The 25,366-nt window shown below is 40.3% G+C and overlaps 1 pseudogene; it reads left to right on the forward strand.

The window, feature by feature from the left end:
• Nucleotides 1-23,854, forward strand: part of LOC129073199 (protein Spindly-like) — a 35,284-nt pseudogene extending 11,430 nt beyond the window's left edge.
• The last annotated feature ends 1,512 nt before the right edge of the window (nucleotides 23,855-25,366 follow it).

Here is a 25,366-nt window from a genome sequence, read left to right on the forward strand (position 1 = left end):
TAACTCTGTCACCCAGGTTCTTTGTGTCTTGATTCAATTCAGTACAGATATTCAGGTAGTGCTGTAGGAGGAAACAGGCTGCTCTGTAAGATAGGAAGTTACCTGTGAGTGGGGGAGTCCAAGTTTGAGTACCCTTAATGAAAATTTCATAGAGAGGATTCAGAAAGCAGATAAGCTACTTCCACTCCTCTCACACTGAATTTCTACAAATCCCTAAATTATAACCCAAATTCTTGGGGGAAAGCTTAAAAAGAAAAGAAAACTTTAAATAAATATAGAATGCTATTTTTATGATATTATTATGGATATCCATTATAAAAATAAAACTAATCCTGCTCATGTATCTTATGTGCAGAAATCCAAAATCATGTACTTAAAGCTCTTTTAGGGTTTTAGAAAATAAAATTAAATAAATAATAGTCTTCATCTTCAGCAAAACTGTTCAAACATGTATTAATCTGGAACTGAATGTGACATGTAATCCTGCCAAGTCTTGGCAGGGCTCCAGGCAGGGAACTGTTTGCATTCCATCAAGAAAAGCAACCTTGAGGGCTGAGAAACCAGAAGTCTTAGTGGGATTCCACCTGGGTGGGTAGACAGTAGTGTTCCCCTGGGTGGGCTCAAGGAGCACAAGTGAGATGAGGATCACTCAGTCTGAGTCTCAAAGGCAGCTCCCCCGACACTTGCAATCCATCCTCATTATCCCTCAGTCAATGTTACTGCTAGAGACACCACCAGCTTGTGCAGCAAAACAAAACTCCATTTATTCTCCGTGGAGTTGTGACTCTCGCTGTACCACATATGACCCAAAGATCAACTCTGAAACTCAGTCTGTGCTTTCTGAGAGTTAGTGGACATAGTTTTTAACTTGGAATCAGAAGATCTGGGTTTAAGACCACACTCTTTTAGGGCTCTGTGATTTGAACAATTTAAATCACCTCTATGAACCTTTGTTTCCTCATCACTGAATGAAGCTGAAATTCCTGTTCCTGTATAATCCATAGTGGACCCTTTTTGAGTGGTTATTAAGGTGCAACTCCCACACTGTTTGATATCTACAGAACATACAGTCCAAAGAAGCTTCAGATCCAGTTTGAATGGTTTTCTAGTATATATCACAAAGACAAAAAAATGGCATAGAGTATTCGTAACCTTTCCCCTATATCACTTTGGGAGTGTGCATGGAAGCAGAACTCTGAGTTATTTGTAGTGCACAGCCAGTAACCAAAAGGACAGCTGTAAGGGATAGGAAGTGGTCCTGAAAGGGACCTGGTCAGAGCTCTTGGGAAGGATCAGAAAAGGGACTGTGTCCTGTTAAAGGGAGTGAGGGAGAAGGCCATGATGGCAGGATAGCAATGAATACATCCTTTTGTGAGATCATTGTTGTCTTCCTCATATGCTGGCCCTCCAAAAGCCATTAAGTCTTATGTTAATCTGAAATGTTTTTGGAATTGAAAATGCATTTCTATTGATTCCTCACAGTGCAAAGACTTAACCTTAACACCAAGACAAACAGGCCCAAATAACTTTTGGTTGTGCATACTTAAATTAAGAATCACTGCATTTTAGGGTAGAAGATAAGGCTCCTATATACATACATGTAGGCTCAGTAATAATATTCAGTAATATAAACAATTCTTGACATTTATATATATGGTATCATTTCTAAAACATTTTCATCTACCCAATATACAAAGTCTGGAAAAAAGTCCAGCTGCTGTTAATATAACAAGAATGATTTGTGTGACATTGATATAACATTGGCAGCCAAGGAGAGTAAACTGGAACGCGCATGTGTGACCAATGACAACTTCACTATACTAGTCAGTGGATGTATTAGACACCATTGAGTGAGCATGTGTACTGTGTGGCCATTGCATTCAAAAGGATTGAGTAAGCAGAGCAACAAATCTGCATCAAATTTTGTGTTAAGCTTGAACATGCCACCATGGAAACTATTCAGATGATTCAGAAGGCTGCAGCTATGGGCAGCTGGTGCTTGGCAGCTTCATCATGACTATGTGCCCACTTATGCATCATGTCTCATGCAGAGGTTTTTGGCAAAACATCAAATCACCCAGGAGACTCAGTCCCCTTACAACCCAGATTTGGTTGTAACCCAGGTTGGAAAAAAGCTCTGGTTATCTACAGTGCTAGTCTTTGTCCCTCCCACAACTCATTCACCTTATTATGAAGGTATAGCTAATCGGATGGTAACTTTTGTTTTCATTCAGCAGTCTGGAAACACAAGAGAGGCCCACCATTCTTCTCAGTACCATTCTCTTCTTCAGGAATCAACATTTACTGGTCCTCCCTGGATGCTGGAAGAGCAAGAGTTCAAGAGACAAAACTACTCTCCACACTTACATATATACATGTGTGTGTGTGTGTGTGTATGTGTGTATATATATGAATAAACCTACATTTATGTCTATGTGGGACCCTGTAACTGCACAAACATGACCATGGTGCAGGCTTTGAAGTCAGAGTTATCCTTATCTCACATAAGCATGATGATCCAGCATCTTCCCATCATTAAAAATCCTCACAGTTCCCCTTATCTCTTCTAAGGTTGTAGAGATAAGCCCTGGGTCCCCAGTGATGTCTGAGCCTCTGTAACTAGGCTCTTGCCAGCATCTCCCTACCCCCTCCCCAAGAAGTCAAGTTTATTTCATTACCTAAAGCTGCTATCCTCCTTCCCATACACACATGCTTACCACACAGCTGCATCTCAGCTCTGACCTCATTCCATTCACATCAGCCCAGTTTGTCTGTATGAGAAACTTTGGTTTCTCAATGTGCCTTGAGAGAGCACAACAGCAGAGGCCACTTTGCAAAGGCAATACAGTTACCATAAGGGGAAAGAGGGAAAGATCTGGGGTATGAAAGGGAGTTGAAAACCTGGAGCACTAGCTATAGGCTGTGGAGTCACAATGTAGGGCAACAAATATCATGGTCCCTGCTAATAAGCCAAGAAGGGAAAGATGAAATCAGTGGGTGATAAGCCAAAGTCCTGGCCTGGAAATAAAACCTAAGACCTCACCTGTGTGAAACGTGGTCTATCTTCTCAGCCAGGATGGTGCCCCCAAAACACCCATTATTTATGCTCAGTTCTTGCTACTCCCTTAAAGTAAGGAGATTGTGAAACAAGAGCAGGAGAATCAACTGGGCAGAACTTACCCCACACACTGGGTGGACTCGGGTATAAAATGTAGATGAGTATAAAATACAAATGACTTAAGCATCTGTGGAGACACTGCTACATTTGGGCCAGTGGAACAAGCAACCCTACCAGGTCATGGGGCAACCCTCAGCCTCCCACCTGCTGAGGGTGCCGTTTCCTTCTGCTCACCTCTGAGTTTCCCATCCCACCAGTGTGGCGCAGGGTCCAAAAGCTCAGTCACAGTCCTGCCTACTGCAGTTCACAGTTGTCTTCCAAGTAGAAATTTTTCTGCTCCAAATTACTACCCTCTCCCCTTCAGTGTATGACCATGAGGGTCACTGCTCCTCGCTCTTATCCCCAGAGCTACTGAACTCCTTCATGGAGCAAAGACCAATAAGGAAGTGTTCTTCTCTAGCAGTGTGAGTGACAGTGATCTGTGCCACCGCATGAAGTATCATTTTTATATTCAAGAGCATGTGGGAGGCTGACATTTCCCAGACTCCTTCCAAAATGAAAGAAAAACCAGCAATTCTCTTATTAATCAGAGTAACAGTCAAATCAGAGAACTCATCAAAACCATACCAAAGCTTGAATCATCATTTGTAAGAGATTGGTATTCTATCTGACCATGTTCATGTTTAAATGTTCATTTGTAATTCTGTGCCAAGATCTAGAAAATATATAAATGAAAACCTCAGATCCATCTGAACTTGGCATTTTCAGTTGATCTAATGGCTCATTTGTATTTAATCTACCAATTAGGAGACAGCAAAGAATTCCAAGTAATAACATCCTTTGTCTTTCAGAATGGTTATAGGATTTCCAGATGGTATATTGAAAGGTATAACAAACAAAGGCAAACCTGGAAATAAAATAAAACAAAGATGTTTGAAGGTCAAAATTAGATGTTGCACAGCAAGGTTTGGGTTAATAGCAGTGGTGGAAAAAAACAGCCCCTTGTAACCAGGCTGGGTTGAGAAAACAGCCAGGTCACAAGACTTATTCCCAAAGGCCCTGGAGCAATAAGCAGCTGGGATTGTGCTGGGAACCTGGGAGGCAGCAGCTTGCTGACATTGAAAGGCCAGTGTATGGGGGAGGGGGACGGGGGACGGGAAGGGGAGAAGTTCTCCTGTGCTATCCACCCAGCTGCAGGAGAGTCTCAGGTGCACCTGGCCTAGGTGGAAAGTCATTGTGAGGTAGTAGCACCTCTGCCCACCACAAATGCCCTTTACTCAAGAAGCTCCAGGCCCCTTGCCTCCCAGAGCCTCAAATATGGGATCAATGCTCAGAGAGTTCATGTATGTAGTAGGGAGGAAAACACATGTCCTTTGGAAGCAGATAGACCTGCGTTCAATTCCCAGGGGTGCCTCTTTCTAGCTTTGTCACTTTCTAGCTGTGATTTTGATAAAACCTCTCAATCTCTATTAGTCTGAATATCCTCATCTGTGAGGGCACCTTGAGAGGACCTGAAACAACCTACCACCCAATAGCCTTAGCTGTTTGCATCATCTCCTGTCCTGATTGTTCTCAAATTTTGTAGCTTGTCTCAGGGCCCCTGCCACCCTACAGATATTGAAGACAGGTTTGTGGCTCATTTTTGTCTTTGTGCTCAGAGTGGCTCTGGGTGAGTGTTCTTAGAGAATCACTCTCTGTTCACACTGGCCTCAAATATTCCATACAAAGCTCCAGAGGCCACTAACACAGCTCAAAGAATTTCCCAGGAGTTACCTCCCACCCTCTGCTTCAAACCTGACTAACTTAGCCTGTCTGAATTTCCCAGGTTCTAGCCACTGCAACTATCTCAAATCTCTTCTTTCCTCCCTTCTTCCCTCCTTCCTTCTTTCCTTCTATTTGTACTTATTTTCATTTCTTCCTTTTTTGTCCTCTTTCTCCCTCCTTCTCTCTCCTTGCCTCATCTCTTCTCGTTGATGACTATTTGCATGGCCTTACAAGCTCTGATCCTATTTTACCCCCAAAGACACTGCCTATATAATCCCCTTACTCCCAAAATCTTCACTCAGAGCTCTGGTAAGCCTAGTCCTCCATCAGACTCCACTCCCTTGCATCTGCACACTGTCACACAGTTGACAACAGTAATGGACATTTGATTTACAAAGGCAAAGTGGGGAATGTGAATATATTCTCTTAATGAAATCCTACACATCTGCCTGCTCCAGTCCTGGTTCATCAGCCCACCCTTCAATCCCATGGACCAACTCACATCCCTCCAATGCATCCTTTCCTGTTTAAGTTACTAGAATAGGCCCCTGTTTTTTCCAGTGAAAGAACTACATAGCACCTAGGTAAAGGGGGTGCAGGGTACACTGGCCACAGGGGAACTGAGACCATCCCGTTTGTCACAATGAGAAATGACCAGGGCCTAAGCCAAGGCATGAGCAATGAGCGTGCAGAGAAGGGAATGAATTAAAGAACTAATGAATGAGAATGCAAAAACATGTGGCTCAAAGAGGAAGATGAGCCCACCACCAGGCCTCTGGTTGGGGTGTTGGACAGAAGATGGGATGGGACCCTAGTAGAGGAAGCAGATGTGGGAGACGGAGATGACATGATCTTTTATAGGCACAGAAGGACAGATACACCTGTGGAACACCTGGGGAAAGACATCCAGAAGGCAGTGGGTTGAAGAGTTCTAGAAATTACCCCAAGAACAGATTATCCCCAAAGGCTGTTAAGGAGCTGTTCCTGCCTAGTCTTCTGGAGAGCAGGTCTCTAGGGAGGAACTTAGGGGCTGAGGTTAGAGGAGACATCAGAGTAAGATAACAGAAACCTTAGATAAGTCTGAGACCTGGCCTCTATCAGGCTCCCTACCACCTTGTGTCCTCAAAGGTAAGCCACTTACTGTTTCTAAGCTTCAGTATGTCCACCTGTAGAATGGGAGGAGAATGTCTTCCTCATACCTCCATCACCCCATCTGGGGGAATCATGAGGGTGAGAGGGCTTATTGGCCACTTATGGGCATAGAGATTGATACTGCAGTCAAGGCAAGTCATAGGTGAGGACAGACCATTTTAGATGAGGATCAAGGCTATAGGGATGAAGAGGAAGAACTTGAGAGCCATAACACAAATTGATGTAATACCATTTTACTGGGTGTGGCCTCCCTTGAGCAACATAGTACAGAATATTTCTTTCTCTTTTTAACCAAATGTATGAGCCTCACTAAATACTTGCTGGCTCCTAACAAGCCCTTGTGGATCTACCGTTTTCCTCTCCAGGTTTTTAGACTTAAATTCAAGCTGTTAAAGCCAGATTTTTTCTGGTCCCTGGGATGCGACTGGGAGCCAGAAGGATTCAGAACAGCAACAAGAGCTCACAGAGGCCATGGATGTCCCCTACTGAGGCTAAATGCCTTGGACTTACAGACTTTCTTGTGTCTGCAAGACTATATAGTTCCCATGCACGGCACGGGTACTCTGTGGAAGTCCAGAGCATACAATAAAACAGGTGGCACCTCTTCCTCCAACCACTGGAAAACAGAGCCATTGACCAGACCAAGGGTAAAGCTGCAGACACTCAAAGTGAATAAGAGGTGTAATTGTGCGTTGTTATCCATAGAATGGTAGTATTTTGCATGTGGTGTCCCATTTTCAGAAAATGAATTCAGATAATCCAAGACTAGTATAAGCATCCCCCTCAAGGATAATGAGGATAGGGTCATTGGTTTATTGGGGACCAGCCTTAGGAGCACTGACAGCCTAAGAGTTGCAGATGGATTCTGTAATACTGAGGCTAGGAAGACCCCAGATCAAGACATCATCTGGACAACAAAGAAAGTGAGACTCTCTGAACCAGATGGAGTGCAGTGTTTACTACACTGGGCTGCTGTATAGTCAGAGCCCAGTCCACATGGTCAATGGCCACTTGTAAGACAAATTTGGGAAACCGACTTTTCCTTTTCCATGCTCAGTTTCATTTTGTTCTTAGGGCTGGAGATACACATAAAGCACTGACAAAGCACTGACATATAGTAAATGCTCAATAAATTGTAGCTTTTATTTTCCTATGGCATTATACTCTCTTCCTTTACTCTCTCCAGAGGTAAGGCATTGTCTCACAACCGTCATCCCACACAACAGCAAAAGCCCGAATAGATGGAATTCTCCTCCCACTACTATCAGTGACCAGCAGGACTTACACAGGCACTTTACCTCTCCAGGGTGTAATTTCTTATCTGCCAACAAGTTGTGAAAGCAGATGATATGGAGGGCCATTTATTGCAAAAGTCTATGGAACTTAAAGTTCATTATTTTCAATGTGTACTCATGTACCTATGTAGTCTCAATGCACTAGTAATTCCCCAGCTGGTTTGGTATTATTACCTAGATATTCTCATGAAAATGCCAGCTTCAGAGCCTAAACTGCAATAATTTCCAGGCTCAACAATTCAGTATGAGAGAGGAAGTCCTAAACACTCTGGGAAAGCATCATATCTGAAAATATTAGTGAATATTTTAATATGTATAAATAATGAAGAGAAATTTATGAATACTTTTCCCCTTCCTTTAAAATGTACAGAATAGAAAAAACTCATGAAACATTACTAAGTACCAATTCATTGCCCTTTAGTTTTGCTCATAGATGTCATTCACTTTTCCATTAAAGTCTTACAAGACTTCTCCATGCCATCTCCCTCAATTCACATTGATAATTTATGTCACCTGCTCCCCCGCTTGGCTTTGTGACATATTCTGGAATTCAGCCTTTGTAAGAGCCTATCTGGAGAAGCTTGATAAATAGTATCTGAAAAATTCATGGAGACATACACTCACATCATGACACTCTTGGGAAGGGGGGTGGGTTCTTTTGTTTTATTTTTTTTTAATTTATTTTTCAATTACAATTCACACACAATATTCTATTAATTCAGGTGCACAACATATAGTGATTAGACATTTATATAATTTACAATACAATCATCCCAATAAGTCTAGTACCCATCTGACATCACACACAATTATTACAATATTATTAATGCTACACTTTATGTCCCTGGTATTATTTTTATAACTATCACTTTGTACGTCATACTCCCTGAATTTGTTCACCATGTCCATACTACCTAAAACAATCTATAGATTTAATGCAATCCATATTAAAATACCGATGGAATTTTTCACAAAACAAGAACAAATAATCCTAAAATTTATATGGAACTACAAAAGACCTCAAATAACCACAGCAATCTTGATAAAGAAGAAAAAGTTGGAGGTACCATGCTACCTGATATCAAACTATATTACAAGGCTAGAGTAATCAAAACAGCAGTACTGAGAGGACACAATAACCCCACCAACAGGATGCTCTGTCCCAGCAGTGGTACTGAGTACAGAGTGGCAATCACATATAGCAGATCCTTGGTCAAGGGGAGCATGAAATGGTCTAGAGATGCTAAAGGACAGGCTGGGGATAAAGGCTTTTGGGAGAGAACTGAGGGAGTAGCCAGATAGAACCCAATGCTAACTCTTCCCTTATATGGCAGCAGCCATCTTGCTCAGGCATGCCACTTCCTTGAATTGCAGCAGTGTGAGAGGGCACAATAGCCCTGCTTCCAGGATGCTCTGCCCCAGCAGTGGTGCACAAGCCTGACTTCTGAGAGCAAAGTGACTAAATTAAAAACTGAAGGACACAGCCACAGATAGTAGATTATTGGAGTCTCTAAAAGAATGCTTAAGGTCAGATGGGGTTAACAGCTGTCAACAACAGAGGATGACCCAGAAAGGAAAAAAAATAAAAAAGAAAAGAGCAATCCCCTACCATAAATGTTCACACCACAAAGTCAGGAGATCAAGACAGATCAATTTAAGACACAGAAGCAAAAAAGAAGAGTCTCACAAGTAATGAGAAAGAAAAGAACCACCCCCTAATCGAAGCAAAAGGAGAAACCCACACAAAGAGAACTAAATTAAATATAAGCAAATAAACTATCAGATATTGAGTTCAACACAATTGTTCTAAAGAAGAACAGTGAGCTCAGTGGGCTCAGAGAATTACCAACAACTACAGGGAAACTATGAGGAACTTACTACAAACTATATCAGCAGGAGGAAGGACATAGAAGTTATCAATAAGAAGCAAGAAGAGAAATACAGTTTCTAAATTGAAGAACACAGTTGAAGGAAGAAATCAAAAGCAGGCTCATGAGGCAGAGGATCGAATCAGTGAGCTGGAGGACAAGATAGAAAAAAGCTCCCAGAAAGAGCAAGAAATAAAAAATCACTCAAAATAAATGAAGAGGCATTTAGGTAAATTCAGGACAACCTGAAATGTAATAATATCCAGATAATAGAGACATTGGGAGGAGAGAAATAGAAGCAAGGGATAGAGAACCAGTTTGAAAAAATAATGATAGAAAACTTCCCTAATTGGAGGAGAGAAAAAGTCTCACAAGTCCAGGAAGCACAGAAGGCCCCATTCAAGAAGAACCCAATGAGGCCCACTCCAAGACACATCATCATTAAAATGGCAAATATCAAAGATAAAGAAATAATCCTAAAAGCAGCAAGGGAGAAACAGGTAGTAACATACAAGGGAGCCCTGATACAGCTACAAGCTGACTTCTCAACAGAAATACCACAAGACAGAAGGGAATGCCAAGAAATATTCCAAGTAATGAAAAGCAAAGGCCTGCAGCCAAGACTGCTCTACCCAGCAAGGTTCTCAATTAAAATGGAAGGTGAAATAAGGAGTTTCCCAGACAAAAGAAGACTAAAAGAATACACTCTAACAAACCAGCATTGCAAGATATGCTAAAGAGACTGGTTTAAGAAGATGAAGAAAAAGAGTGAGAAAGGGAAGAACACAGGCACAAAGGGGGAAAAAAATGAATACCTATCAATAATAACTTTCAGTGTAAATGGACTATGTGTCCCAATCAAAAGACACAAGATAGCTGAATGGATAAGAAAACATGACCCACACATGTTGCCTACAAGAGACCCACCTCAGAACAAAGGACCTACACAGACTGAAAGTAAAGAAATGGAAAAAACATTTCAAGCAAATTGACAGGAAAAAAAAGCAGGGGTACCAATACTTATATCAGACAAAATAGATTTCAAAACAAAGGCCATAAAAAGAGACCCAGAAGAACACTTTATAATACTCAAAGGAAGAACCTATCAAGAAGACATAAACATTGTAAAAATGTATGTACCCACCATCGGAGCATGCAAATATATAAGGAAAAATCTTGGAGGACTCCAAGAAAGAAATAGAAACGCTATACACTGATAGGTGAGGATTTTAACATCCCACGGTAAAAAAATGGATAGATCTTCCAAACAAAACATCAACAAGCATATTGTGGAACTGAAATATGCATTAGATAAAATGAACTTAACAGACATATATAGAACCTTTTCTCCCAAAGAAGCTAAATACATGTTCCTTTCAAATGCACACAGAACATTTTCAAAGATAGACCATATGCTGGACACAAAACAAGCCTCAGCAAATTCAGGAAAATTGAAATCATAACAGGCATTTTCTCAGAGCACAAGGGCTTTGAACTGGAAATCGACCCCAATGAGAAACCTCAAAAACTTGCAAACTCATGGAGACTAACCAGCATACTATTAAACAATGAATGGGTCAATAATGAGATAAAAGAAGAAATCAAAAAGTTTCTGAAAACAAATGAAAATGAACACACAACAATCCAAAACCTATGAGACACAGCAAAGGCAGTCCTGAGGGGGAAGTTCATAGCAACATGGGCCTACCTAAAAAATATAGAAACATTTCAAATAAATGACCTAAGCCTACAACTTCAAGAACTGGAGAACCAACAAAAAACAAAGCCCAAAGCAAGTAGAAGGAAGGAAATAATCAAGATCAGAGCAGAATTAAATGACATAGAGACAAAAAGAACAATTCAAAGGATCAACCAATCCAAGAGCTGGTTCTTTGAAAGATAAACAAAATCAAAAAACCTTTAAGCAGACTCATCAAGAAAAAAATGGAGAGGACCCAAATAAATATTATCAGAAATGAAAGAGGAGAAATAACAACTGATACCACAGAAATACAAAGGATTGTCAGAAACTACTATGAATAATTATATGCCAAGAAATTTGAAAACTTGGACAAGTTTGAAATGGACAAATTTCTAAAAAAAGTATAACCTTCAAACACTGAATGAAGAAGAATCAGAAAGCCTGAACAGACCAATAACAGCTGGTGAAATTGAAAGTAATCAAAAAACTCCTTGCACACAAAAGCGCTGGACTGGACAGTTTCACAGAATTTTCCAAAACATTTAAGGAAGAGCTAACCCTTGTCGTTCTCAGACTATTCCAAAAAATCCAAGAGGAGGGAAGACTCCCAGACTCTTTCTATGAGGCCAGCATCACCCTGATCCCAAAACCAGATAAAGACCCTACAAAGAAAGAAAACTATAGACCAATTTTGCTGATGAACATAGATGCTAAAATCCTGAACAAAATATTGGCAAACCGCATCCAGCAATACATTAAAAAGATGATGCACCATGATCAAGTGGGATTCATCCCACGGATGCAATGATGGTTCAATATACGCAAATCAATAAACATAATACATCACATAAACAAAAGGAAAGACAAAAACCACATGATCATCTCAATATATACAGAAAAAGCATTTGATAAGATGTGGTACTCTTTTACCATAAAAACACTCAGCAAAGAGGGAATAAAGGGGGCATACCTCAACATAATAAAGGCCATATATGAAAAACCAACAGCCACAATCATACTCAATGGATAAAAACTAAAAGCTTTCCCACTGATCTGGAATAAGGCCCACTTTCACCACTTCTATTCAACATAGTATTTGAAGTCCTAGTCACAGTGATCAGACAAGAAAAAGAAATAAAAAGTATACAAATTGGAAAGGAGGAAGTAAAACTATCACTGTTTGCAGATGGCAGGGCAGTGTACATAGAAAACCTCATAGACTCTACAAAAAAAACTACATGACCTAATAAATGAATGTGGCAAAACAGCAGGTTACAAAATCAATGTTCAGAAATCAAAGGCATTTTTGTATAACAACAATGAAATATCAGAAAGAGAAACTAGGGAAAAAATCCCATCTCCTATGCAACAAGAAAAATCAAATACTTAGGAATAAACCAAGGAGGTAAAAAGAGCTTTACAAAGAAAACTATACATCACTGAAGGAAGAAATTAAGGATGACACAACAAAATGGAAGCATATGCCATGTTCACAGATTGGAAGAATTAACATCGTCAAAATGTCCACACTACCCAAAGCAATTTATAGATTCAACACAATCCCTATTAAAAAGCCAGTGATGGATTTCACGTACAAAGAACACACATTTCAAAAATTTATATGGAACCATAAACAACCCTGAATAGCCAAAGCAATTTGGAGAAAGAAGAACAAAGTAAGAGGGATCACAATACGTGGCACCAAACTAAATTACAAGGCCAGTGTAATCAAAACATTCTGGTGCTGGCATAAGAACAAACACATAGATCAATGGAACAGAATACAGAGCCCAGAAATAAACCCATGTCTCTATGGTCAATTAATATTCGATAAATGGGGCAGAAGCATAAAATGGAGTAAAAATAGCCTCTTCCACAAATGGTGTTGGGAAAGCTAGACAGCCACATGAAAAAATTGAAATTCAACCACCAACTTACACCATACACAAAAATAAACTCAAGATTGATAAAAAACTTAAATATAAGTCACAACACTATAAAAGTCCTAGAGGAGACTATAGGCAGGAAACTCTCAGATATCCAATGCAGTAATGTTTTTACAGATATGTCCCCTAGAGTAAGGGACTTAAAGGAAAGAATGAACAAATGGAACTTCATCAAAATAAGAAGGTTCTGCACAGGTAAAGAAAATATCAGCAAAATGAAAAGGGAACCAACTGTCTGGGAAAATATATTTGCCAATGATACCTCAGACAGGGGTTTGATCTCCAGAATATATAAAGAACTCATATGACTCCACTCCAAGAAGAAAAGCAATCCAATTTAAAAAAAAATGGGCAAAGGAGAGAATCAAGATGGTGGAGGAGTGAGTGGGGACACACTGACCTCCTCCCAGGACCAACCTGGAATTACAATTAAATTGTGGAGAAATCACCTGGAACAAACAACTGAACAATAGCCAGACAGGAGCCTTGTAACTTTGGAGACGGAAGAATCGGCTTTAGCATAATCTAACTGGTAAGGAGTGTGGTACAGACATGAGAAGGAGGGCCAGACGCCCATGGGTGGCAGCACCAGAAGGATATTGAACCGGCCAGTTGGATCCCCCACCGAGAATAGTGGGGTCTAAAACAAAAGTGAGGATCTCTAGCCCACATCACCAGAGCTCAAAAGGTACACAGAAAACAGCCAGCTGCAAAAAGTGGCAGGGATGATATCTGCCAGAGACAGGCAGCTGGAGAGGCAAAGAACTCTCTAGAGGGCCAAGCCATAAATTTTTATTTTTAACCACTTACGCTGGTCTCCAGCAAAGTCAGGGGCAGAGTGGGTTAGAGACACCTGAGAAGAGACTGGGGAAGGAGGCTTTGGGGAGAGAACTGAGAGAGTAGCCTGTGGGATCTCAGTGCTGACTCATCCCCCATGCAGCAGTGGCCATATTGCTCAGGCAGAGACCGCACCCTCTGAGCAGCACCAGTGTCAAAGAACCCAATAGCCCTGCCCCCAGGTGGGATTCCACCCTGCCCTGTGCTGTCTAAGCTGCCTGCTCAGTGCAGAGTGGTAGCAACAGACAGTAGATCCCTAGCTAAAGGCTCAGAGATGTATGGTGACACTTGAGGAGAGACTGGGGACAGAGGCTCTGGGGAGAAAATGGAGAGAGTAGCTGGAGGGATCACAGTGCAGACTCCTCCCTCACACAGCAGCAGCATGAGAGGACCCAATAAGCCCACCCCCAGGAGGGACCCCACCCTGAGCTGTCTAAGGGGGCCTGCTGAGTGCAGAGTGAATAGATTAACAACAGCTGAAGGAGACAGCCACAAAAAGTAGATTACTGGAAGTCTCCAACACATTGTCTAAGTTCAGACAGGGTCAACATCTGACATCATCAGGGGCAGATCCAGAAAGTAAAAACAGGGGTCTCCAACCATAGAAGTTCATGCAACAAAGTAAGGAGATCAAAACAGATCACCTTAAGAATCAGAAGCAAAAGAGAAGGGTCTCACAAATAATGGGAAGACAAAGAAATATGCCCCACTAAAAGGGAAAGGAGCAATTCCCAGAAAGAAAACTAAATGAAATAGAGGCAAGTAAACCATCAGATATTGATTTCCAAACAACGGTTTTAAGGAAGCTCAACAAGCTCAGTGAGCTCAGAGAGAATTACAAAAACTACAGGGAAACTATGAGGAACTAACTGCAAATGATATCAACATGAAAAAGGACGTAAACACTATCAATAAGAGACAAGAGGAAATGAAGAATACAATTTCTGAATTGAAGGACACAGCAGGAGGATTCAAAAGCAAGCTCAATGAAGCTGAGGACCGAATCAGCAAGCTGGAGGACAAGGTAGAAAAAAAGCTCCCATAAAGAGCAAAGAAATGAAAAAAGACTTAAAAGCATGAAGAAGCATTGAGGGAAATGAAGGACAACCTGAAACGTAATAATATCCGTATAATAGGGATACCAGAAGGAGAGGATGAGGAAGGAATAGAGAATCTGTTTAAAAAAGTAATGAGGGAAAATTCCCTAATTGGAGGAAAGAAAAGGTCACACAAGTCGATGAAGCACAGAGGGTCCCATTCAAGAGGAACCCAATGAGGCCCACTCCAAGATACATCATTATTAAAATGGCAAATATCAAAGACAAACAGAGAATCCTAAAGTAAGCAAGGGAGAAAGAGGTAGTAACATATAAGGGAGCCCCCATACAGCTAGCAGCTGACTTCTCAGCAGAAACCCAGCAAGCTAGAAGGGACTGGCAAGAAATATTCCAAATAATGAAAAGTAAAGGTCTTCAACCAAGACTGCTCTACCCAGCAAGGTTCTCAATTAAAATCGAAAGCAAAATAAGGAGTTTCCCAAACAAAGGAGGGCTAAAATACACCTCCACCCAACCAGCACTGCAAAATATGCTAAAGGGACTGCTTTAAGATGAAGAAAAAGTTTCTATGAATACCTAGTTCCTTTCAGAGTCACGAATACTTGATATTACCAATATTTTTAATACTCAGTGATCTGAGTGTGACAATGATGTTATTTTAATTGTTCCTTTATGATTTGTTGAAACTAAACCTGTTTTAGTATATTTTTGCCTATTTTATTATTTTTAAAAAAGAATTTATTAATTAAAGGCTTGTAGAACTTTTTTGCATAAAAATGTAAATCTATTAACCATGTTTTACTTGCAAACTCATGGAGACTGAACAGTACACTATTAAACAATGAATGGGTCAATAATGAGATAAGAGAAGGAATCAAAAATTTTCTGGAAACAAATGGAAATAAAGAGACAACTGTCCAAAACCTATGGGACACAGCAAAGGCAGTCCTGAGAGGGAAGTTCATAGCAATACAGGCTTACCTAAAAAAGATAGAAACATTTCAAATAAAAGACCTAACACTACAACTTCAAGTACTGGAGAAACAACAACAAATAAATCCCAGAGCAAGGAGAAGGAAGGAAATAGTCAAGATTAGAGCAGAACTGAATGACATAGAGACAAAAAGAACAATTCAGAGGATCAACCAATCCAGAAGCTGGTTCTTTCAAAAGATAAATAAAATTGACAAGCCTTTAAGCAGACTCATCAAGGAAAAAATGGAGAGGACCCAAATTAATAATATCAGAAATGAAAGAGGAGAAATAACAACTGATACCACAGAAATACAAAGGATCATCAGAAACTATTATGAACAATTATATGCCAAGAAATTTGAAAATCTTGATGAAATGGACAAATTTTTAGAAAAGTATAATCTTCCAACACTGAAGGAGGAAGAAACAGAAAGCTTGAACGGACTGATAACAGCTGGGGAAATTGAAGCAGTAATCAAGAAACTCCCAGCACACAAAAGCCCAGGGCCAGACGGTTTCCCAGGAGAATTTTACAAAACATTTAAGGAAGAGCTAACCCCTGTCCTTCTCAGACTATTCCAAAAAATCCAAGAGGAGGGAAGACTCCCAGACTCCTTCTATGAGGCCAGCATCACCCTGATCCCAAAACCAGATAAAGACCCTACAAAGAAAGAAAACTACAGGCCAATTTTGCTGATGAACATAGATGCTAAAATCCTCAACAAAATATTGGCAAACCGCATCCAGCAATACATTCAAAAGATAATCTACCACAATCAAGTGGGATTCATCCCAGGGATGCAGGGATGGTTCGATATACGCAAATCAGTAAACGTGATACATCACATAAATAAAAGAAAAGACAAAAACCACATGATCATCTCGATAGACGCAGAAAAAGCATTTGATAAGGTACAGCACCCATTTATGATGAAAACACTCAGCAAAATGGGAATAAATGGGGCATTCCTCAACGTAATAAAGGCCATATATGAAAAACCTACAGCCAACATCATACTCAACGGGCAAAAACTGAAAGCTTTCCCACTAAGATCAGGAACACGACAAGGATGTCCACTCTCACCGCTTCTTTTCAACATCGTATTGGAAGTCCTAGCCACAGCGGTCAGACAAGAGAAAGAGATACAAGGCATCCAAATAGGAAAGGAGGAAGTAAAACTATCATTGTTTGCAGATGACATGATAGTGTACATAGAGAACCCTGTAGACTCTACCAAAAAACTCCTCAACCTAATAAGTGAATTTGGCAAAACAGCAGGATACAAAGTCAACATTCAGAAATCAAAGGCGTTTTTGTACACCAGCAATGCAATAGAAGAAGGAGAAATCAGAAAAAAAATACCATTCGATATAGCAAGAAAAAAGATAAAGTATCTAGGCATAAATTTAACCAAAGACACAAAAGACCTGTATGCAGAAAACTATACAACATTGAAAAAAGAAATTAAGGAAGACACAAATAAAGGGAAGCATATACCGTGCTCATGGATTGGAAGAATTAATGTCCTTAAAATGTCCATACCACCCAAAGCAATTTATAGATTCAACGCAAACCCTATTAAGATACCAATGACATATTTCACAGAAATAGAACAGACATTTCAAAAATTTATATAGAACCATAAACGACCCCAAATAGCCGCAGCAATTTTGAGAAAGAAACACAAAGTAGGAGGGATCACAATACCAGACATCAAACTCTACTACAAAGCCACTATATTCAAAACCATCTGGTACTGGCACAAGAACAGACCCATAGACCAGGGGAACAGAATAGAAAGCCCAGAAATAAGCCCAGATCTCTATGGGCATCTAATATTCGACAAAGGGGGCAGAAGCATAAAATGGAGCAATAATAGCCTCTTCAACAAATGGTGTTGGGAGAGCTGGATGACTACATGCAAAAAATTGAAATTGGATCATCAGCTGACACCATACACAAAACTACACTCAAGATGGATAAAAGACTTAAATATAAGTCGCAGCACCATCAAAGTCCTAGAGGAGAACATTGGCAGGAAACTCTCAGATATCCCAAGCAGCAATTTTTTCACTGATATGTCTCTTAAAGCAAGGGACATAAAGGAAAGAATAAACAAGTGGGACCTCATAAAAATAAGAAGCTTCTGCACGGCAAAAGAAAACATCAGCAAAATGAAAAGGGAGCCAACCCTATGGGAAAATATATTTGCTAATGATACATCAGATAGAGGTTTGTTCTCCAAGATATATAAAGAACTCACTCGACTCTACTCCAAGAAGACAAACGATCCAATCAAAAAATGGGCAAAGGACCTGGGCAGATGCTTTTCCAAGGAGGAGATACAGAGGGCCCAGAGGCATTTGAAAGGATGCTCAGGATCACTAGCCTTCAGAGAAATGCAGATCAAAAGCACCATGAGGTACCACCTCACACCGGTTAGAATGGCCGTCATAAACAGATCCACAAACAATAGGTGCTGGCGAGGCTGTGGAGAAAAGGGAATCCTAGTGCACTGTTGGTGGGAATGCAGACTGGTGCAGCCACTGTGGAAAGCAGTGTGGAATTTCCTCAGAAAGCTGAAAATGGAACTGTCTTTTGATCCAGCGATTCCCCTGCTGGGACTATACCCTGAGAACACCAAAACGCCAATACAAAAGAACCTATGCACCCCAATGTTCATAGCAGCACAATTTACAATAGCCAAGTGTTGGAAGCAACCTAAATGCCCATCAGTAGATGATTGGATCAAAAAGTAATGGTACATAACACAATGGAATACTACACAGCAGAAAGAAAAAAAGAAGTACTAAACTTTGCGACAGCATGGATGGAACTGGAGAGCATCATGCTAAGCGAAATAAGCCAGGGGGCGAAAGACAAATACCATATGATCTCACCTGTAAGAGGAACCTAACCAACAATGCAAAGATGCAAGGAAAATATGACCAGCAACACTGAAAGGAAAAGAAATCAACAGAGACAAGAGGGAAGGAGGGAGGGGCGGGCAGGGAAAGGGAAGGGAAAGGGAAAGTCAAGGAACATATAGCAAGGACTCATGGACAAAACCAAAGGGGAAGAGCTGAGGGAGGGAAGGAGGGAGGGGGCAAGGGAAAGTGGTGGGTGGGAGGCAGAGACAAATGTATTTAAAAAGTAAATAAATTTTTTAAAAAAACATGTTTTAGATGTGTTGCAAATACTTTTCTATTCTATTCCTGGTCCTTTATATCTATTCCTGGTCCTTTAACTTTTTTTATATGTATATTACTATATAGTTAAATGTTCAATATAGTCATAATGTCAATATTTACTTTATAGCTTCTGGGTTTGAATATTTTACTTCAGGTCATGAAAAATATTAGTTCTATTTTCTTCTAAAACTCCTTAGATTCTCCATATTGATTTTTAACTCACCTGAATATTTCTTGTATAATGTGTGCAATAGGGTTCTATATTTGTTTTATTTCAAATAATAGTGGTTCATACACCTTATTTGTTGAATAAGCCTTATTTTACCCATTGACTTTAAATATCAACTTAATCATCTATTATATTGTTAGACAGATAATACATTTGTTTTTAGAATGCTCATTATATTTCATTGATCTACTTGATTAGTTTTGTGCTGATGTCGTGTTAGTTTAATTGCTGAGACTTCATGACGGTTTCAAATTTTTTTAATATTTTATAATTAACTTAGACATTTAAAAAATAAATAAAATCAATCTGCCTTTAAGAAAGAAAGAGAGAAAGAGAGAGATGGAACTCCTACCTTTTGTGACAACATCAACAGAACTGGAAGATATTAAACTAAGTGAAATAAGCCAGTTGAAAGACAAATACCATATGATCTCACCTCTAAGTGGACTCTCTTCAACAAAATAAACTAACAAACAAAATAAACCACAGGCATGGAAACATGCAGCAGACTGAAAGTGACCGGAGGGGATGGGGAAAGAGAACAATGGTGGAAAGGGGAAGGCAGTAGACAAAGAACATGTATGAATGACCCATGGACATGGACAACAGACTGGGAATTGACTGTGGGAGTAGGGGGTTGGAGTGAGATGGGTGGAGGGCGGTAGGGGGGTAAAAATTGGGGCAACTGTAATAGAATAAACATGATGTATAAATAAATAAATAAATAAATACAAAGAAAGAAAGAAAAAATGGGCAAAGGACCTGAACAGACTCTTCTTTAAGGAAGATATATGAAAGAATGCTCATCATCACTAGACATCAGAGAAATGCAAATTAAAACCACAATGAGATACCACTTCACACTTGTCAGAATGGCCATCATAAACAAATCAACAAACAATGGATGCTAGCGAGGCTGTGAAGAAAAGGGTACCCTAGTACACTGTTGGTGGGAATGCAGACTGGTGCAGCCACTGTGGAAAATAGTTTGGAATTTCCTCAAAAAGCTAAAAATGGAACTACCTTTGACCCAGCCATTTCACAGCTAGAATTATACCCTAAGAATCCCAAAACACCAATTCAAAAGAACCTATGCACCCTAATTTTCATAGCAGCACAATTTACAATAGCTAAGTGCTGGCAGCAGCTTAGGTGCCCATCAGTAAATGAATGGATCAAAAAACTATGGTACATTTATACAATGGAATACTATACAGCAGAAAGAAAGAAAGAACAGCATGGATGGAACTGGAGAGCATTATAGTAAGTGAAGTAAGCCAGGAGGTGAAGGAAAAATACCTTATGATCTCACCTATAAGTGGAACCTAATCAACAAAACAAAGATGCAAGGGAAATATAACCAGTGATATTGAAAGAAAAAAGAAACTGACAGTAATGTGAGGCAAGGAGAGAGGGGGGTAACAGGGAAAGGAAGCGGAGGCGTCAGGTCAAGGAGCATGTATGAAAGACCCATAGACAAAGCTGAATAGGGAAGTATTGAGGGAGGGAGGTGGGGTAGGGGGGCAGGAGAAAGTAGTGTTGGGAAAACGGAGACAAATGTATTTGAACAATAAAAAAAAAAATTTTAAGAACAGCACAATAATAGCATAAATATAGATCAATGGAAGAAAATAGAGAGCCCAGAAATAAACCCACAACTATATGGTCAATTAGTCTATGACAAAGGATGCAAGAATATATAATGGAGTAAAGACAGTCACGTCAATAAATGATGTTGGGAAACTGGACAGATAGATGCAAAAAATGAAACTAGACTGCTTTCTTCACCATATACAAAAATAAACTCAAAGTAGAACAAAGACACAAATGTAATACTTGAAACCATAAAACTATTAGAAAACACAGGCAGTAAACCCTTTTTTTTTTTATCCTCACTCAAAGACATGCTTACTGATTTTAGAGAGAGGGAGACAAAGGGAGAAAGAGACGGAGGGAAATATCAATGTGAGGGAGAAACATCAACTGATTGCCTTTCCTAAGCTCCCTAACCAGGAAGTGAACCCGGAACTAGGCACAAGCCCTGACCAGGAATGGAACCCATGACATTTTGGTTTGCAGGACGATGCCCAACCAATTGAGCCATACTGGCCAGGGCAGAAAACTCTTTGACATCACTCTTAGCAATATTTTTGGGGGGAAGATATGTCTCCTAAGGCAAGGAAAAAATAAACAAATGTAACTGCTGTCTCACATGACTCAGAGGAAGATTCTCTTGTCATTCATCAGTCATACAACTAGCAGGGGCCACCATTTAGAGCACAACCTAAAATTATGTGCCCACAGAAAACAGAAAGGCAATGGGGGAGGGTAGTTAAGGGTCAGCCTCTATGATTTTTACTGCTGTCATATGTATAATTCCAACTCAAGTTTCCCAATTCTCCAACACCAGCTAGAGATCCAACCACACAATTCAATTCTGATGCTAACTACCTGGTACTAAAGCAGACCCAAAAGGTTAAGGGCTCTGTCCCAATTCAGATGTCAGCTGCTAATAGAGCCCCAAACAACCTTCACTTCTGCCCAACTGACCAAAAATTTGCTAAAAAGATTTACAAAACTAAGGAAAGCACTCTACTTACAAGTACAGGGTTTTTTTTTTTTTTTTCTATTGTTCAAATATATTTGTCTCCACCATCCTGCTACCACTTTCCCCTGCCCCCTCCACCTCCCTCCCCTAACCCTTTCCCACTTTGGCTTTGTTCATGGTTCCTTTATACATGTTCCCTGACTCGACCCTTCCCTTCCCTTTCCCTGCCCCGGCTCCTTCCCACTCACTCCTCCACCATATTGTCACGAGCCTTACAAGTTCAATTTTATTATAAAGAATACAAATGAACTGCCAAATAGAAGAAATGACTAAGACAAGGTATAAGTTAGGGGATGTGCAGAGCTTCCTTGCCCTCTTTAGTCAAGTAACCTTCCCTTCTCCTAGATGGGCTCACCAACTGGAAGTTCAGATAGCCTTACTGTTTCACAGTTTTTATCTAAATTTCTTTTTTTTTTTTTTTTGAGGTAGATATATGTTTTGCAGCCTCCCCAGGCTGTGAGGGTCCACTTGAGACTCAAGTAGATGGAAGAAAATGCGTAGAGCCATGGAGATGCTCAACATGCCTTTATTTGGAGGAGTCACACAGGCCACAAGCCCATGTCTACATCAGCGCACCACTCACTCCCCTCCCTCCCTCCTTAAATACTAGAAGGAACAAAGCTAACCTCAGGCCAAAAAGTGAGGTAACCTAGCACGAGCAGAGCATATGAGCCTACTCATGGGTAAGGGGCAATTTATCGCACCCAGACTCAAGTCTATAAGGAAACTGCTTTATCAAACTCCTTCAAGGTTGTGAGAAGCCGCTCCCCCTAGTTACCCAGGCATCTGGGTGAGGAAGCCAGACTGCCTCCACTTACCCTGCAACATAATTTATTAAATTGTGGTCACTGGTGACTGAAGTCAATCTCCAGTCCCTCTCTCCTCTCAGGAAGTCAGGAGGTAGGGCTGAAAGTCCTAATCCTCTAATCCTCTGTTTGATTCCTCTGCCAACCAGCCCCCATCTGGAAGCTATCTAGGGGCCTGTTAAGAATTACTTCATTCAGGGAGCCACAGTTGCTGCTGCCACCTGGCTCATCATGGCTCCATCACAGGGGCAGATGCGGAGGGCCTACTGGTATGGCCTCCACTGCTTCCCTGCTCCAGGCCTGGGGCTTCTCCTAGCACCACTGAAGAGCTGCCTCCGCTGCTCCAGGACAGTGGAGGAGCGGAGCTGAGAGCCTGCAGGCTGGAGCACAGGATAGAGGAACTAGAACAGAATCACTAGCACTGGCTGAACATGACCAGCCTACAGAGTCTAAGAAGGAAATTTATAATCAGGTGAATGTAGTATTAAAAGGTACAGAAAGCATCTTGGAGGACTTGCAGCCATAAAGAGGAGCCAGCCATGAAATACAAGAGGCCGTCCAGCATCCAGCTGGTGAGAAGTTACAAGAGAAGGCACGAGGTGCTGTTGTCCTACCAGCAGGCAAATTAAAGAAATTGTATGTATTTTCTAAGAGGTTAGAAGCAGCATTTTGAGGTCTTTTGGGAGCCTTGACAAGTACTCCATACTCTCCCATCCAGCACTAAGAGTGAGAGCAGGCTCTCTCTAAACAGTTCACAGAAATCCTTCATTTCACAATCTGGTTTGATGAACTCAAGATGAAAAACCCTGCCATACAGAATGACTTCAGCTACTATAGAACACTGAGTCAGATGAGGATTAATAATGTTCCAGCAGAAGGCGAAAGTGAAGTAAATAATGAATTGGCAAATCGAATGTCTTTGTTTTTTGTTGAGGTAACCCCAATGCTGAAAGCCTTAAGTGATACCACAACGAAATTTGTATCAGAGAATAAAAATTTACCAATAAAAAGCAAAACAGATTGTCTAAGCACAATGACTAGTGTATGCAGAGTCATGCTGGAAACACCGGAATACAGAAGTCATTCCGCTTGAGGGTAATGTTGGGTGTCATAATACTCTATGACCATGTACATCCACTGGAGCATTTGCTAAAACTTCAAAGATTGATATGAAGGGTTGTATCAAAGTTCTAAAGGACTAGCCTCGTAATAGTGTAGAAGGTCTTCTCAATGCTCTCAGGTACACAACAAAATATTTGAATGATGAGACTATCTCAAAGCAAATTATATCCATGCTACAATAACAATTCTGGAATGATCACCTGTTGTAGACCGAAGACACAGTATTCTGCAGTGGCCAAGAATGCAGTTTTTTAGTGATTGCAATTACTTTCTCATTTACTCTTGCTTTTTATTCCTTTCCTCTGTTCCTCTTCCCTCTTTTTAAATCAAGTTCTTGTTCTTAAGAATTTTTTTTCTGTGCCAAAAACAGTAAAGTCATAATCTGAAGTGACATTGTCCTTTCAAACTGGCCATCTAAGGCAGCTAATTGTGCATTGCATTGGGGCCTCTACAGAGAAAAATTCTGTGACTTGAACCAAATATTTTTAAATGTGGATTTTTAAAAAAACTATTTAATATTGCTTCTCCTGCATGGCAAAACTGCCTATTCTGCTATTTAAAAAACCCTCAATGACTTTATTTTCTACTGTCTCTTTTTTCATATTCAGCCAAATGAAAATGTTTAAATTAACTGTGTTGTATAAATGGTACCCAACACAAAATTTTTTTAAATTAGTAAGACTTTTGTTTAAAGTTTTAAGTTTGCATTTTGACCTTTTTGTGAGGATGTATGTTATGTGTTTAACCTTTATTAACTAATGTTAAAAACTGTGATGTGTGCATAGAGTATTACATATGCATGCTCATGTTTAAAGAATGGCTGTTGATAAAATAAAAATCCACTTTCATTTAAAAAAAAGAATTACCTCATTTGTATTAACTCAGGTATGGTCTAAATGGGTTCCTTATGAGTAATAAAAGACACTCCCATCACTCAGAAATTCCCAAGAGTTTTAGGTCCTCTCTGCCAGGAACTGGGGGCAAAGATCACATATAGCCAGAGCCAAGCTGGCACATATGCTGGCAACAGCCACCCATCACCAGTTGATTGAGTGAGGCACTCACACTCCTGAAGCATCAGGGTCCTGATCTGTAAACATCCCAAGACCTCCCTCAACCTTCCTAGCAGGTATGTTGTGCGTATTCAGGAGAGTGTGAAAGGTATCAAACATGCATGAGTTAAAACTCTCTACACACATTGCCCTGACCAGTGTGGTTCACTTGGTGGAAGCATCATCTGGTAACCTGAAAGGTCATTAGTTTGATTCCTAGTTAGGGTACATGCCTAGGTTGAGGGTTTAAACCTGGTGGGGCATGCACAGGAGGCAACTGACTGATGTTTTTCTCGCACATTGATGTTTCTCTCACTCTCCCTCTCCCTCTTCTTTCCTTCCTCCCCTCTCTAAAATCAATAAACATGTCCTTGGGAGAGGATTTAAAAAGAAATAACCTGTACACACACATTTGATTCTATTTCATTCCCATTGCTGTTGCTAAAAATCAGAACCAGCCACATCTCTCCTTCACAGCTTATGGGAGTGTAGATTGTCAAACCCACTAAAAAGAATTGTTTGTTAGTTTTTATGAAGTTAAACATATATCTACTCTATGACTCGCCATTCTACTCCTAGTATTTACCACAAGAAATAAAAACCTATGTCTACAAAAGAAAACTTTACTTGAGTTTTTCAAAG

Source organism: Pteronotus mesoamericanus, unplaced genomic scaffold (genome assembly GCF_021234165.1).
Source record: "Pteronotus mesoamericanus isolate MK-2021 breed Mesoamerican mustached bat unplaced genomic scaffold, CSHL_Meso_final contig_35, whole genome shotgun sequence".
In the NCBI taxonomy this organism is placed as follows: Eukaryota; Metazoa; Chordata; class Mammalia; order Chiroptera; family Mormoopidae; genus Pteronotus; species Pteronotus mesoamericanus.